General features: G+C 49.6%; 1 protein-coding gene across 2 annotated transcripts in view; it reads left to right on the forward strand.

The window, feature by feature from the left end:
* Window positions 1-277: 277 nt before the first annotated feature.
* The window catches only part of LOC144755964 (ATP-dependent RNA helicase DHX58-like), a 121,938-nt gene continuing 105,380 nt past the window's right edge, over window positions 278-16,835 (forward strand). Inside the window, exons 1-2 of one of the 2 annotated variants that reach the window (XM_078645409.1) lie at window positions 278-412; window positions 11,795-11,843. The gene's annotated coding sequence lies outside the window, so the exon portion shown is untranslated. The remainder of the gene's footprint in view (window positions 413-11,794; window positions 11,844-16,835) is intronic. The other variant, XM_078645411.1, reaches the window with a different exon arrangement.

Raw genomic sequence — 16,835 nt, forward strand, 5'->3', positions numbered from 1 at the left:
ACAGGTGCGGTTTCAGTTACAGTTTCCCAGGTTTGAACAGCAGATTCACTTTCGGTTTCGGAGTATGACATCTGATTGGGGTGCTTAGAAGGGGGTTCGAGATTTCAACCACACAGTATCTTTTACAAGTCCTCCCATACTGCCCTCATACAAATACTTTTGTACATATTCCCCTTTGAAACGTAATGCTTTGTCATAGTAGAGGGGCCGCGGACTGCACGTCGAAAACCCCCTTTTCAGGGGGAACTTGGAAATACCCACTGCCTGTTTGGGTGACAAGGAAACTACCTCGTGAAAAAAACATCAGAGCCTTTTAAAACCGGGAGACTCCTGCTCGCGCCTCAGAGTGCTGGCAGTCTTACAAGAGCCCACGGAGACTCAGGAAGAAGACGGCGGCCTGAAGAGGTGACAGGTGAGCTACACTTGTTATAAAGCGCTCCTTTCAGCAGACATGGTGGCTGGGGCACTAATTCTGCACACAGTGGCCATTACTTAAAGATTTATAACTGCCCGTTCCATCGTCCCTTTGAGGCAATAGTGAGCAACTCGGAGATGCCACTGCTGAACTGTGCATGGAACAATCACTAATGAGTGTTGTGAAAAGCTTGCACTATCCCTAGTGAGTGTTGTGAAACGCTTGCACTATCCCTAGTGAGTGTTGTGAAACGCTTGCACTATCACTAGTGAGTGTGGTGAAAAGCTTGCCCTATCCAATTCCCTAGTGAGTGCTGTGAAAAGCTTGCACTATCACTAGTGAGTGTGGTGAAAAGCTTGCACTATCCCTAGTGAGTGCTTTGAAAAGCTTGCACTATCACGGAGTGTGGTGAAGAGCTTGCACTATCCCTAGTGAGTGCTGTGAAAAGCTTGCACTATCCCTAGTGAGTGCTTTGAAAAGCTTGCACTATCACGGAGTGTGGTGAAAAGCTTGCACTATCCCTAGTGAGTGCTGTGAAAAGCTTGCACTATCCCTAGTGAATGCGGTGAAAAGCTTGCACTATCACTAGTGAGTGTGGTGAAAAGCTTGCACTTGGTGACCTTATAAAACTATCACTGGTGAGAGTGTGATAAACTGGCCCAGGCTGGCACTGAAAAGCTGGTAATGTTTGGCAGCGTGAAAGGGTCACATTAATGGACAATGTCATAACCTGGCTCTACGGGCTAGTAGTGTGAGGAGCTGTCACCGGCATTGATCTGATGGCACATCAACGTGTCACTCATGATAATAAAAGAGCTGCCAATGACGGGCATTATGAGGCTCTGATGATTGTGGGCAGTGAGGGTGATAATGCACTGATGATGAGGGTAGGAAGTGTGCTTGTGCGTGCAGTGTGTGCGAAGCGCTGGCGGACCGACCGAAGCCGGCACTTCGGGGAGGCGTGAGAAGGCAGTTGTGGCAAATGTGACAACGCCCTGGTGGACAGTGTGAACCTATGACACATAGACTCTTTAAATGTGAGGATGGTCTTTAAATGTGAGGATGGTCTTTAAATGTGACAAAGCTCTTTGCATGTGACAATGCTCTTTAAATGTGAGGATGGTCTTTAAATGTGACCACACTTTTTAATGTGAGGATGGTCTTTAAATGTGACAATGCTCTTTAAATGTGAGAATGCTCTTTAAATGTGACAATGCTCCTTAAATGTGAGAATGATCTTTAAATGTGAGGATGGTCTTTAAATGTGACAACGCTCTTTAAATGTGAGGATATCTTCGAATGAGACAATGCTCTTTATTTATTTATTTATTTTTTTAATTTATTGTTTTTCTAGCAAGGAAATACAGCAGTACAAAAAATACATAAATGAGAAGATATCCACATTAAATACAAACAATATACACAATTAAACAATTCAAGCAATATATACTTAAATCCATTCAGCAATAGGTGCCCACATTTTCTCCCCCAAAACTCTTCTTTTAACCCCCTTTAACTTATAAATAGCAGACTCGATATTATACATAAACAATAATTTTTCACGCCAAGTAAAAAATGAAGGAGGATCTGGACTAATCCATTCCTTAGTAATGCAGGACCTGGCTGCCGCCATACATATAAATACCAAATAAGATATTGGCTTTGATCTAGAAGGGGTATGCTCGATACCCAATAACACCAATTCAATAGTTACAGAAATCTCACATTTAAGAACTACAGAAAGAAAACTTTCAATTTGTTGAAAAAACGCCCTAAGTTTGGGGCAGGAGAAAAACATATGCAATTCATCAGCTGCGAATAACCCACAGAGTGACAATGCTCTTTAAATGTGAGAATGCTCTTTAAACGTGAGGGTGGTCTTTAAATGTGACAACACTTTAAATGTGAGGATGGTCTTTAAATGTGAGAATGGGGGGCGTGGCCAAGATGGCGGGCTGAGAGGACGCTCTCTCTGTGTGAGCTCCCGTGGTCCCGGAGCCCCTGCACCGCTCTGTGGCGCTGATCTCCCCCGGATCGAGCGGTAACGGCGCTTGGTGAAGTCGAGCACACAGTGGCACTGCCCGAAGCCTCTGGTTGCCCCGCATAACCAGCACCGCAGCACCGGGAAGGCCCCGGAGCGAGGGCCGGCTGAGGAGCCGGCGGAGACCCGGAGGGCCTGCGGCCGCAGCCCGCCTGAGCGTCAGAGACCGGCACCGGTGCCGCAGCGGAGACCTGCGGAACGGAAGCGGTCCCAGCACACACCCCTGGCGAGATCCGGGGACGGAGGCGTCGAGCGTAGCGGGCGGCGCTCCGGCCGGAGTGAGATGGGGAAGGAGCCGGCGGAAGGCTGCTGCGCCAGACCGGGGATCAGGCAGACCAGAAGGCCCGTGTCTGCGCGCCGGCCCCCGACCCCCCTTTCAGAAGCCCCGCTTGGAGGGTGAGGACGGGAGTGGGCCAGGGAGCACCTGTGGATGCCTCGACTTCCGGGGGCGCGACAATCGGCCCCCACCTTCACCTGGCTCCAGGGTGGCCTCCTCCGCCAGGCCTGTGACGCGGGGTCACCACGCAAGCCCGCAGACCCGGCCGGAGGAAGGCCTCTGCTTGCTCGCCCTCGCCCTACGGGGTCGGAGCCCAGCAATTGGGGCGGGAGGTCCACCGGCGCACCCCTCGAGGACATCGGGCGCCTCTGAACTCCGCATTACAAGGCATGGTGATCGCAGTGGCCGACAGACACCGAGAGGGAGGCTGACTCGAAACACCTCTCACTATCGTACTGTGGAGGGTGACCCTGATTCCAACGGGAGTGGCGCTGCCTGAGTGTCGGCCTGGGGGAGAAGTTAGTGCCCTGACCGCGCTGGGGTTCACCCGCGGAGAGAGGGAGGATTGCTCTGCCGTCAACAGCACAAGAACTCTGCTCCTGTTCCACGGCGAAGTTGAGGCGACCTACTGCTGAGAGCGGACCACTATTGCCCCCCTGCGTCGGCGCTCTCGCTGTTCTGAGGGCGTGCTGGGTGGGGTGAGACTGTGAAACGATTCCCGTGGGAGCGCCGCTGTGCCCGGACCTTACAGGACGCCTCGGCCCCTGACGCCGCCGCATCACGCGGATCTCTGTGTGTGTCATCCCACCTGCCGCACATCCCCACCTCCACGATGTCAGGCAACAGAGGGGGGTAAGAAAGGAGACCGCACCTTGCCGGAAATGCTAGGCAGGGGCGCCCCACGACAGGATAGGAGACAGCCTGCCCCGAGCCCTTCGAATAGCTCTCGAGGCGCAGAAGGGGGGGAACCTCCGGTAACCAGATCTTTCCTGGAGTCACTGTTCAGCTCCCTCAGGGAGGACTTCCAAACGCTGAAGCAGGAGGTGGCCGGAGAGGTCCGCGAGGTGAGGAGGGAGGTCGACTCCGTTGGAGAAAGAGTGTCCACTGTGGAGGAAGCCGGCCACTCCCGAGACGAGGAGATCGCGCATCTGCAGCAGGAGGTCCTGCGGCTCAGAGATCAACAGATCGATCTCCAGTCCCATGCTGAGGACCTCGAGAACAGGTCCAGACGCAACAACATCCGAGTCCGGGGTGTACCGTCTCAAGAAGAAGGTGAAGACATGGCCGCCTACCTGCGGGACCTGTTTTGCGAAATACTGGGCGAACCTGGAGACTTCCCGGTGAGAATTGATAGAGCGCACAGAGTGGGCCTGCCACGGAGGGCCTCGGCACCACCCCCGGATATCCTGGCCTTCCTGCCGGATTTCCCTTTGAAGGAGCGGATTCTCCGCGAGGCAAGGCGACGGCAGCCCCTGCGTTTCCGGGGTCACCAGGTGGCCCTGTTTCAGGACTTATCGGCGATCACACTGCAGAAACGCAAGTCATTCAAAATAGCCACGGATTTCCTGCGAGAACATGACACGCAGTACTCCTGGGGCCACCCTTTCCGGCTCATTTTTCGTTGGAACGGGACTCTCCATCAGCTTCGGTCCCTCCAAGACACTTGCGGAGGGCTGGGAATCACCGCGACAGATGAGGACGCTCCCACGCCTCGCCGCCGACGCAGCACCAGAGACGGCTGGCAGACGCTTCGGAGGCGGCGATCCCCACCTCCGCCCCTGCGACCCGACTCGCCCACTGTCCGTGCGGGAATGGACAGTGCAATACAGGAGGTGACCAGGGACACGTCGTCTGGTGGTGTGGCCTTGACGGCCTGAGCATACTCCGGGGGGAGATCGTTTTGGCCTCATCATCATTGCAGGTGCGGGGGTTCCGGGGATGGGGGGCGGCGGGAGGGCATGGGTTGTGGCTGGACGTCCACTTAAATAACTTTCCACAGACTTGTCCATTACGGACCAGACTGGGACAAGGGTGTTCTTTGAATGGTTGGGTGTGAGGGAGGAGGGAGGGGGGGAGGGCTGACGGAGTTTTGGGTTCAGAGGGTCGCAGGACAGGGTGGGGGAGGTGGGGAGTTGGGATGTTGGTGGGTAGTTCTAAAGGAGGGGGGGGTTTCGGGGACCGTACTGTACTGTTGTTGCATTAGCTTTGACCTCACACCACTTTTACATGGATCCGGGGACCGTGCTGTACTGTTGTTGCTTTTGCTTTCACCTCGCTCTACCACTTCACACTGTTGACACTGGCGACGACCCCCCGGGGACGCGACAGGCTCATAAGCACTGCCCTTACGTTTGTCATTGATGGCCCTTGAGATAGTTACCCTTAATGTGAAAGGGCTAAATAACCCGGTCAAGCGGAAGGCAGTGCTGTCCCTCCTTGAAAACACTCAGGCTGACATTTGTCTCTTGCAGCAGACCCACCTCCTAGCTAAAGACTGCCACAGGCTGCGATCACCGAAATTCCCTGTACAGTTCTTTTCCTCCGGGGCTACCAAAACAGCGGGGGTGGCAATCTTAATGTCTAGGAAGTTTAAGGGGGAGGTCTTGCACAAAGTGTCCGAACAGAAAGGGAGGCTCCTGGTTTACAGGGTCAGGATGGGAGGTCTGGTGTTTACTATTGGCTCGATATATAGCCCCAACGACCACCAAGAACGGTTCCTACACTCGGCCCTGGAGGACATCGCGACCACCCCAGATAGGCACATAATTATAGGCGGGGACTTGAATATGGTCTTTGACTCATCCTTAGATAGATCGGCGCAGCGACGCCTACAAACAGGGGAGATCTCGCAGCTGAGTAAATCACGCTTGGAAGATCTCGATTTGCATGATTTGTGGCGGCGCCTCCACCCTACTGCCCGAGCCTACTCCTACTATTCACACGCACACAAGTCCTACGCAAGATTAGATCATCTTCTGGTGACGGGACCGCTTTACGAACTAGCAACGGCCTCTGGAATGGGGGTTCTTACACTGTCGGATCACGTCCCGGTGACGGGCACTTTCCAGCTACCGCCGGTGTCTCCCTCACGAGGGGTCTGGCGCCTCCGAGATACCCTACTGCATAGGCAATCTGTAGTAAAACATATACGAGACTCGATTAGCGAATACCGGCAGCACAATGATAATAATGACACCACCCGAGCGACCCAGTGGGCCGCCTTGAAGGCGGTGCTCCGCGGTGAGTTTATCGCCATTTCCTCAGCGGAGAATAGGGAACGGCAACAAAAGAGAGACGAATTTACGAGCAAGGTGAGGGAGTTGGAACAGGTGCATCAGATAACAGGAGCCCCTAGAGTCTGGAGGCAGCTTAAAGCTGCCCGTAAACTCCTATCTGCACTAGACATGGATAGAGCGGAATACGCGGCGTTGAGCCTGAAACACGCGTACTACACCGGCGGTGACAGGTGCGGCCGGCTTCTGGCGAATAAGCTCCGGGTGAAACACCAGAACCATCGGGTGAAGGAGCTATCGGTTACGGACGGGGCGACGGCCACGGAGGATGGCCAAATTGCAGACGGTTTCCGTCGCTATTACGCCGACTTATACAAAGGCGAGCCCTCCTCGGCGCAGGCCGAGGCTGACTACCTAGCTTCGGTCGATCTTCCCGCCCTTGCCCCGGAACAGGCAGAACACTTGGAGCGGGACATTCGAATCGAGGAGGTGATCACGGCTATTTCCCGACTCAAACATGGGAAGGCCCCGGGACCCGATGGTTACACCCCACTTTTCTATAAAACGTTCTGCCCAGAACTGGCGCCGCTGCTGACGCGACTCTTCAACTCCTTTTCTGAACCAGGGGCTATCCCTCCGGACCTACTCCAGGCAACGGTGTCGGTCATCCCCAAGCCGGGGAGGGACCGAACGGAGTGCGGCTCCTACCGGCCGATCTCACTTTTGAATGTGGACCTCAAGCTGTACACGGGGATCCTGGCGGCGCGCCTAGCACCCCATCTGCCGGGGCTGGTAGAACCGGACCAAGCGGGGTTCGTCCCCGGTAGACAAACGGTTGACAACACCAAGAGAGTGGTCCATATTCTAGAGAAGGCCTCCCGTATTCCTGGGGAAGGAATGCTTCTTTCGGTTGACACGGAGAAGGCGTTCGACCGGGTGCATTGGCCATACCTGGAGAAAGTGCTATGCAAACTGGGTATAGGTGAGAAATTTCGCACTTTGATATTCAATTGTTATAGATTGCCATCCGCAGTGGTACGAGTGAACGGTTGCAGCTCCCTAAAATTTGCAATAGAGCGGGGCACCAGACAGGGGTGCCCATTGTCGCCGCTACTCTTCGCTCTTTATATGGAGCCATTTGCCCAGAAGATTCGTCAGAATCCTGACGCATCGGGCGTTCGGATGGGGAGGTATATCCACACCGTTAGTTTATACGCGGATGACGTGATCTTGACACTTGAAGACCCAACAAGGGCGCTCCCTGCTTGCATCGCCGAGTTGGAAGCCTTCGCCGCGGTGGCGGGTTTTAAAATGAATATGGGGAAATCGGCAGCCCTTGACATCTCACTGACCACCGCCACGAGACTTGAGTTACAGAGCCGCTTCCCCATGCGCTGGTCTAAGGACCTAGTGCCCTACTTGGGCTTACTACTGGCGCCCTCTTTACCTGCCATGGTGACAGCCAACTACGCAGCCTTAGACAGGAAACTTAAGGAGGAGTTGACCCGCTGGAACAAAGGTACATTGTCATTGCTGGGCAGAATAGCCGCGGTGAAAATGACTCTCTTACCGCAGGTGCTATATCTATTTAGGGCCCTACCACTTCAACCCCCGAAGGGGTGGATCGGGCAGGCTCAGGCGGCCATCGCACGCTTTGTCTGGCAGGGCCGCAAACCCAGACTCAAGAGGGCCTTGTCCACGCTGGCACCTGAGTCCGGAGGACTTGGTATACCGGATCTACACAAGTACTTCCAGGCGGCGCAATTGCGGTATTTAGTGGAGTGGAGCAAGTGGGAATCTGATAAGCACTGGCTGTTCCAGGACCAGGCGGTAGCGGGTAGGACCCTGCAGGAGATACCTTTCCTGCGCAGAGCTCACCGTCCCCCCAACCTTTACGCGTCTTTTATCACGCGAGTCCCGCTACGAGTCTGGGACGCCGTGAACACCAAGCATGAATTCACCACCTTCCCATCTCCGTTTACGCCACTGGTTGAGAACCCAGACTTCCATCCTGGGATGGAACCGGGAGCCTTCGCGCACTGGCGGGCGGCTAGAGGCAGTGCGCTGTTTCACATGTACGGCCCGGATGGTGCCATATCATTTCAGGATCTCAGGCGGGAATACCGCCTGCCTGAGACCAAACGAATGCGGTATCTGCAGGTGCGTCACTGGGCGCTTCAGCCGCAGGTGCGTGATTTAGCTGACCGGAAGCTCACATCCTATGAGACGTGGCTGGTGACACGCTCCTCAGGCTCCAAACTCATCTCAGATCTATACAAGCTCTTGCAACCCCCCCCTTTCCACATTTACAACCCCGGGCGGGAGCGCTGGGAACAGGAGTTGGGAAGGGCGCTGAGCCATGCGGATTGGGACCATATTTCCTACCGGGCACGCCATTCTGCGTACCACACCGGGCTCACCGAAACGTTCACCAAGATATCCACCTATTAGTACTATACACCTGAGAGATTACATGAAATGAATCGTAACATTGTAAACACCTGTTGGCGAGAATGTGGACAGATTGGCACACTTACACACGTCTTGTGGGATTGCCCTTTATTGAGTCCCTACTGGAAGGAGGTCCTAGATGAGATAGATCAGTGCTTTGACATTGAACTGCCTCGCTTCCCAGCCTATGTCTTGCTAGGACTGCTCAATGGCCTGATGTATCCTCTGAGGTCCAGAAAAGGTAGGCAGATAGCGATCGCCTTGGGCTCGGCGATTCAGAACATACTCATCTACTGGCACCACCACGCTCCCCACCACTATTGGCTGGTTACATAGGTTGTGGCATGTTCTGGGAATGGAGAAGTTGTCCCTCATGGTGGCGGGTGAGGTGGATAAGTTTGAAGAGCTGTGGCAGCCTTTCCATACCTTACTACAGTCAGAATTCAAAGAAATTACCTGTCCCCGATATCTTCGGCTACTGCAACTAACGTCCCGGGCTAACCCATCTACCTAGTATGCCCGGGAGGATTGTCTGACGAGAGGGGTGGACACATTGCGGGAGCGATAGAGGGGTAGGACATTCGCACAGCACGGGGGTTGGGGGGTCGGGGATTTGGGGGGCGGGACGGGTGGGGGGGAGTTGGGGAAGGGGATGTTGGTTCTTTAAATTGTCGTCACCGCATATACACCTGGCACCATGCTCTAAAGGATGTTATAATTGCAGCATATCGCACGCTGATGGCGCTCCTGTGACGGAAATTTTGCACTACCTCTATTGAGACGACTGTATTCATTTGTTTGTATTGTTTTCAATGATGCAATAAAATACTTTAAACCTAAATGTGAGAATGCTCCTTAAATGTGAAAATGCTCTTTAAATTTGAGGATGATCTTTAAATGTGAGAATGGTCTTTAAATGTGAGGATGGTCTTTAAATGTGACAACGCTCTTTAAATGTGAGGATTGTCTTTAAATATGACAATGCTCTTTAAATGTGAGAATGCTCTTTAAATGTGAGGATGATCTTTAAATGTGACAAAGCTCCTTAAATGTGAGAATGGTCTTTAAATGTGAGGATGGTCTTTAAATGTGGCCACACTCTTGAAATGTGAGGATGGTCTTTAAATGTGACAATGTTCTTTAAATGTGAGAATGGTCTTTAAATGTGAGGATGATCTTTAAATGTGACAATGCTCTTTAAATGTGAGAATGGTCTTTAAATGTGAGGATGATTTTCAAATGTGACAACATTATAAATGTGAGGATGGTCTTTAAATGTGAGAATGCTCCCTAAATGTGAAAATGCTCTTTAAATTTAAGGATTATCTTTAAATGTGAGGGTGGTTTTAAATGTGAGGATGGTCTTTAAATTTGACGATGATTTTTAAGTATGAGGATGTTCTTTAAATGTGACGATGATCTTTAAGTATGAGGATTCTCTTTAAATGTGACTATAATCTTCAAATGTGAGGATTTTCTTTCAATGTGGGAATGCTCTTTAAATGTGAGGATTCTCTTTCAATGTGAGAATGCTCTTTAAATGTGAGGATTCTCTCTAAATGTGACAATTCTCTTCAAATGTGAGGATGGTCTCTAAATGTGATGATGATCTTGAAGTATGAGGATGGTCTTTAAATGTGACGATGATCTTTAAGTATGAGGGTTCTCTTTCAATGTGACAATAATCCGACCTTCAGACATTTCTCTTTTGCTGGACTGCCCTATCTCTTTCTCCCCCACAGGTCCCCCTTTCTCCTCTCACTAATCTCCGCCTCCGACTCTTCTCCCCCACCTACCGCTCTCTACCCCTTTTGATTTTTTTTTCTCACCGTTCACTCTGTAAATATGTGATATATACTTGTCCAAGCTGGTAAAATGTAATCCTGAGAAAATCTACTATTTGTATATATATGTATATAGAGATAACTCTAACCACTAGTATATGTAGTGGACCTTTGTACTCACTACCATTCCTTTGTGACTCTTAGAGTTTATCCATTTGTATCTCTTCCTTGAGTGACTTTACAACTTGTACATTTGCAATTTTTTCTGTTTGTATCTCTTCCTTGAGTGACTTTACAACTTGTACATTTGCATTTTTTTCTGTTTGTATCTTTTATGTAACTCATATAATCCTAAATCCTTATGTATTTAAACTGGTTCTTTTGTAAAGTGCTCTGACATCTTCCGGTAATGTTCGCGCTATATGAAAGCACATAAAATAAAATAAAATAAAATAAATAATAGATTCTCTTTCAATGTGAGAATGCTCTTTAAATGTGAGGATGCTCTTTAAATGTGAGAATGCTGTTTAAATGTGAGGATTCTCTTTAAATGTGAGGAATCTCTTTAAATGTTCTTTAAATGTGAGGATGGCCTTTAAATGTGACGATGATCTTTAAGTATGAGGATGATCTTTAAATGTGAGAATGCTCTTCAAATGGAAGGATACTCTTTAAATGTGAGGATGCTCTTAAAATTTGAGGATTCTCTTTAAATGTGACGATGCCCTTTAAATGTGATGATCTTTCAAATGAGAGGAAGATCTTTTAGTGTGAGGATTCTCTTTAAATGTGACGATAATCTTCAAATGTGAGGATTCTCTTTAAATGTGAGGATTCTCTTTAAATGTGAGTGATCATTAAATGTGAGGAGGATCTTTAAATGTGAAGATGGTTTTTAAATGTGACAATGCTCTTTAAAATTCATGATGGTCTTTAAATGTGACAATGCTTTTTAAATGTTGTTGAGGGTCCTTGTGTATACAGACAAGGGACTATGTCTAAATATGCGCGGTACCCACACACTAGGATATTTGTGGTTTAAGGCCGTGGCGCCTCATGGAGCAACTCCTCGGGCCGGACTGGGAACCCAGCCATGGCAATTTTCTTAGACCAACACCTGGGGAAGCGCTTCCGGGAGGCTGCAAACACCTGCGTGCTGCTTTTATTTTCTGGGGGCCGATATTTGCAGGATAGCTGTAAAACTGGCCCCCAGTAACAAAACCCACCCCCATTGCTGCAAACCACTCCCTACCCTTCCAGACTCCCGAGAAAATGCCCTATGCCCAGTACGGTCAGTCCGGCCCTGTCAACAGCACTCATGAAGTCTTCCGGGAGTTACGTAAGGCTTGTAAAATGCCACGTGATGCATATACTTGTGTGTTGGTACTGCGCATGTTTCAAAACTGCCCCTTGCCGATATACACATGGATAAGTACCAAGTCCCCTTGTCAACAGGGTAAGGTACATAATATGCAAAACATTATTTTTTTTTAAATAACACTTCACTATATTGAATCTGTTGTCTTTAGCAGGTAACATACAAGTCTTTTATGCATGAAGTCTTATACCTACCTCATCATATTCTCTCTACAGATCAAGACGCAATACAGGACTTGATATTTGCATCTTTACTAGTGATCAGGTAACAAACCTAAAATTTGTAATTTAATCTAATGTGCCAGTGGTCGTTAACTAAGCCAAATTTCTAATAATAGATGCCAAACCCACTTGATTTTAAAAGATTGTCTAGAGACATCAACACCGTCTCTCCTTGCGTTCATTTTATCTTTAAAGAAAACTAAAATCTTCTCTAGGGGATTAAGGGCTTTCTTAACCACAACAAATGTCTTCCTGAGCATGAGCACAACCCTTAAGACAACCGTCCATGAGCACTATGTTTTCTTTTTTTAAGAGCACCACGTTTCCATAAGAGGTGTGAAATTTGTTGTTAAGAAAGTACAACTTAACAAAGTATGTGTTTATTTTTTGCCTTGAAAAAGCTCCCACCTCACAGGCTATGTATAAGGTGAAACACGTGTTGGCTAACATGTGAAAATGTTTTATGAACTATATATTTGGAAATGATAATCTGCAAATATGAGGTTTGTGATTCACCCGTGCGATAAAAGGCCTCTATTTTTTTTTTAATCGTTGGAATTTACTTAGAACAAGGACTCTTGACTTTGAGAAAAAGAAGGAATCAGAAATATACGACTTTCTGAAAAGGATACTAGGAAAAGTGACACTCTTCATCCTAACTACTTATGAGGCGGAGTTGTCCCAACCACTAAGAGGCGTCACAGAGTTTTCCACACAAAAAATGAATAGCACTATTGTGAGAAAGTGGCTCTATATATACTGGACAATAATGAAGTACTGTGTGTATAGAGTCCACAAACCCCAAAGGTATAACAGAGGTTAAAGTCAGGACTGACCTTACTCTCAAAAGTGGTAGCTTGGTCGAGCAGTAAGGCAGTACCAGAGGGCAGTGCAAAGCATTTGTTGTACACACTCAGTCAGCAAAGGATTTCACACACTCAAAGACTGAACTCCAGGCCAATGGTTTTTATATCCAAAGATATGGTTGTTTTATTTTTAGAACCAACAGGCATAAAAATATACTTCGCTAGATATGAGAACTCTCATGTAATTACTTTGCAAGGAAGCAATAACGTTGGTGAACACAATAGGTACAGGAGTTGCTGAAGGCAACTCAAGTCTAGACACACTTTAGCATTGAGCTCTATGGATTGTTACCTTAAAAGTACAGTTGATTTTAGTACAGATTACTTTAGGAGTTCCAGGACTAGATCCTAGATTCAGTCCTGGGGTCTAAGCTAAAACCAGATTAGCAAAAACGTTTTAGTTACTGTCGTGAATTTTCATGAATATAAAGCTGTTTTAAAAGTCCACACTTAGGGCCAGATGTAGGTAATTCCGATTTACCTACTCTTAAATACCGAATCATACCGATTCGGTATTTAAGAGTAGGTAAATTGGAAGTAGGCAGATGTAGGTAATTTTTCTTTTACAATGACCGATTTTGTAAGATTCGGTATTTACCGATTCGGTAAATACCGATTCGATAAATACCGAATCCTGGCAGGGGGAACAGGGTGTCACTTTGACACCCTGTAACACCCCAATTGCAGGCTTGTGTGCCATGTGGCACACATAGATGCCCTAAGGGCATGTCTGTGTGTCACATGGCATAGGTATTTACCGATTCGATAAATACCGAATCCTGGCAGGGGGAACAGGGTGTCACTTTGACACCCTGTAACACCCCAATTGCAGGCTTGTGTGCCATGTGGCACACATAGATGCCCTAAGGGCATGTCTGTGTGTCACATGGCATAGGTGTACATGCACAGATGTGCATGTAAACTGGAATTCGGTATTTTACCACCCAATAGGATTGGGTGGTAAATACCGACTCCTAAAGGGCCTGTGGCACTCTTTGAAGTGCCAGCTACATCTGGAGTTACCGAATCGGTAAATATACCGATTCGGTATTTTACCGAATCGGTATATTTCCCGATTCGGTAAATTTACCGAATCGGTAAAAATTATGCCCCCTACATTAGAAAACCCTAATACCGGGCGGTAACGGCCGAATTCGGCCGTTACCGACCGGTATTAGGGCTCTTACATCTGGCCCCTAGAAACTTTTCAATGACAATCTGGCAATGTTATTCATTGGGAGAAAATTCAGGATGTAGGTAAAGTATGATCACGTTACTTTTGTAATCCAGTACTGGGCTTCTAGGGCCAGCACTGGGGTCTGAACTTAAAACAGGTAGGTAATTGCGTTTCAGTATTTTGTATGATTTTTAAAGAATATTTCAAGTTTTCAAAAGTAGACACTTAGAAGAAATTTCATAGAAAAGCAGACAATGGGTTCCTATGTAGAAAATACAGATTACTAGTAAACCCGGTAAGGACTACTTTTGCGGTTCAGTACTGGGCTGCAAGGTACAGTACTGGCTTCTCGCCAGCTTGCAGGTGAGTACTTCGGAATTCGGACTTCGGCTGATTTTATGTGAATATTTGCAGTTTTCTAAAACTTCGCACTTAAAAAAAATTTCGAGTAAAAATGGGTCAATGTTATCTAATGAAAGGTAAGTGAGTTACCGGTTTCCAGGCGAGTACTTGGCTGGTGAAGTTAAGGTTCCGGGTATAGACTCCACCAGGTCAGGTAAGTACAGTCGGCCCCGCCCCAGCAGCGCAGGGCCGGCTGGGTGCAGAGGTAGGTAGGCCCAATGATATCCAATGGGGGAAAGGAGGCCTTCGGTTGGTGGCTGTTGGCTAGAAGGCCACGCGGCTGTGGGAGCTGGGCTCCTGGTCACTTGCTCAGGGCAATTGGGGAAGTAGGGTAGGACAAAGGTGGCACAGGCAGCGGCACTCGGGCGGTTGGGGGCAGGGTGCTCTTGAGCCGTCGGGCGCTCAATGTTATCCAATGGGAAAGGTCAAAAAGGAACAAAGGCTGCAGGCTCGGGGACGGAGACTCTCCAGGGGTGACCAGCACTTCGAGCGGTAAGTTGGAATCTTGGAGCACAGGTAGGTTCCCCAAAGGGAGGCACAGGGGGCTGTAGGGCGCCGGGTGCAGGGGTGCCTTTGGGTGTCGGAAAAGCTTACCCTCGGCTGGTGGCGGTTGGGGTGGCCCCAGGTTCTGAGTCTGCAGGCGTCAGCTGGTTCGTCGAAGAGGGTCTTTGGGCACTGGACTTCGGGTCCCAGTCGCCGGGGGGACGTCCTTGTGGTCTTGGTTCGGTTGGGTCCGGTCCGGGCTCGGCGGGTGCAGAGTGGGCTGGTCCGGAGCTTCCTGGTTGGCACCAGGTGGGTTGTTGCAGCAGAGCCTCTGCTGATGGGAGTCCTAGTCTTTAAGAGGGTCAAGGCAGACAGGTCCTCTGGGTGTCCCAAGGTTGCTGTCCGCAGGAGTCACCGGGATTAGGCAGAAGCAGGTTCCAGGATCGACAGGCCGGTAGGGTTGGGGCCAAGTCAGTTGTTGTCGTCCTATTGTTAGCAGCTGCACGGCGGGTCTTCTTCTTGATCTTCTTTCTTCTTTTCGTATCGGGATCTGAGGAAGGAAGGTTCAGGGAGCCCCTAAATACTGAATTTAGGGGCGTTCCAGGTAGGGCAAGGACAGGGTCCAATAGGTCCCTGTACTGGGGTGAGTACACCCCCTGGCCTGTTCCTCTCCTGTGGGAGGGGGGCAGGACCCTAACTGGGATTGGGCAGGGCTCCCCATCTACAAGATGGCCGGAGCCCGGGGTCGTGCGTCACCTCGTCTCCCCCACCTGAGGGGTGGGGTTGGCACAGGCTGGCACACCCCCCTTCCTGACGTAGCTTTTCCCGCCAGTCTTCCCGCCAGAGTGGGGGTTAGAACTGGTGGGGGCCAGTCGCTGGGTACAGCAATTGGTCTGGAGAAGCTCTCAGAGGCGGCATGCCTTTGAAGCTTCCCCCTGCCCATCCTGGGGGAGGAGACCTAGCACCTCGGCCAGGATGTGCATCATTGCAGGCCCAGGAGATCGGGGCAGCCACTCAGCCCAGACGTGGATTGTAGGTTAGGTTTTCAGACGGTGTCTCTAAGATGCCCTCTGGTGCATTGTACATTAAATCCCACACTGGCATCAGTGCGGGTTTAATGTGCTGAGAAGTTTGGTACCAGGAATGGCCCTGGGTACTGTAGGGGCACAGGGCTCATTCACCTGTGCCCACACCTATGGCATAGGGCACCCAGCTAGAGGGGTGACTGAAGTATGCTAGGGCAGTGGGTTCTGTGGGCATGGCACACAGGGATGTGTGCCATGTCGACTCTTGGTTTAGTTCTGTATTTAGGCACTCAGCCTGCAAAGGCAGTGTGTGGGTGCCAGGGTACAGGGCCCCTGAGGGTGGCACAATAAGTGCTGCAGCCCTCAGGGGTCTTCTCTGGTCACCATGCCCCGGGTACTTGGGTACCATTTACAAGGGGCTGACAGGTGGCCAGAGATGACAATTGGGTTTTTAGTTTCAGCACAGTTTTAGGGAAGGAACACAGGCCCTGGGTACCTGGTTGGCAGGAACCCAGGGCACATTCAGTCAAAGCACATGAGCAGTTCAGAAAAAGTGGGGGCATACCAAGGCAAGAAAGATGGCACTTTCTCACAACTATAACAATAGCACAAATAAATTTGGCATTCCAGGCTGGGAGAGAAAAGGGTCAGGGCTGCAAAACCTTTCATCAACTTAGCTTCCACTTCATACCTTTGGTATCCACCACAAAACTCTTGCAGGTTTTTCTTCATCTCTGCTTTCTCCTTTCTTCCCTGTTATTCCAACTTTCTCTTATTCCGTTCTTCCCCCTTTTCTGCCTTTCTCTCTATTCTTCACAGTCAAAAGTCTGATGATGTTAATCAGTCCTGGTCTCAAAAAGAGTTTTGGCAGTGGCCCTCACCCAGTGCTTATTTTGTAAACAAATGAGTGCCAGGGCTCAAAGCTCTGCTCAGAAGCCCTCATCCTGCGATGTTATAACCTGCTGCCGAAGGCTATGCCCATTGGTAAAGGCCCTGAATCCTAGTGATATGCCCGGGCAAGGGCCTATAATGAGGGTGGAATGTTCTAAATTAAAAAAGGGGAAACAAAATGTTGAAGTAGA

This window comes from Lissotriton helveticus, chromosome 5_1 (genome assembly GCF_964261635.1).
Source record: "Lissotriton helveticus chromosome 5_1, aLisHel1.1, whole genome shotgun sequence".
NCBI lineage: Eukaryota > Metazoa > Chordata > Amphibia > Caudata > Salamandridae > Lissotriton > Lissotriton helveticus.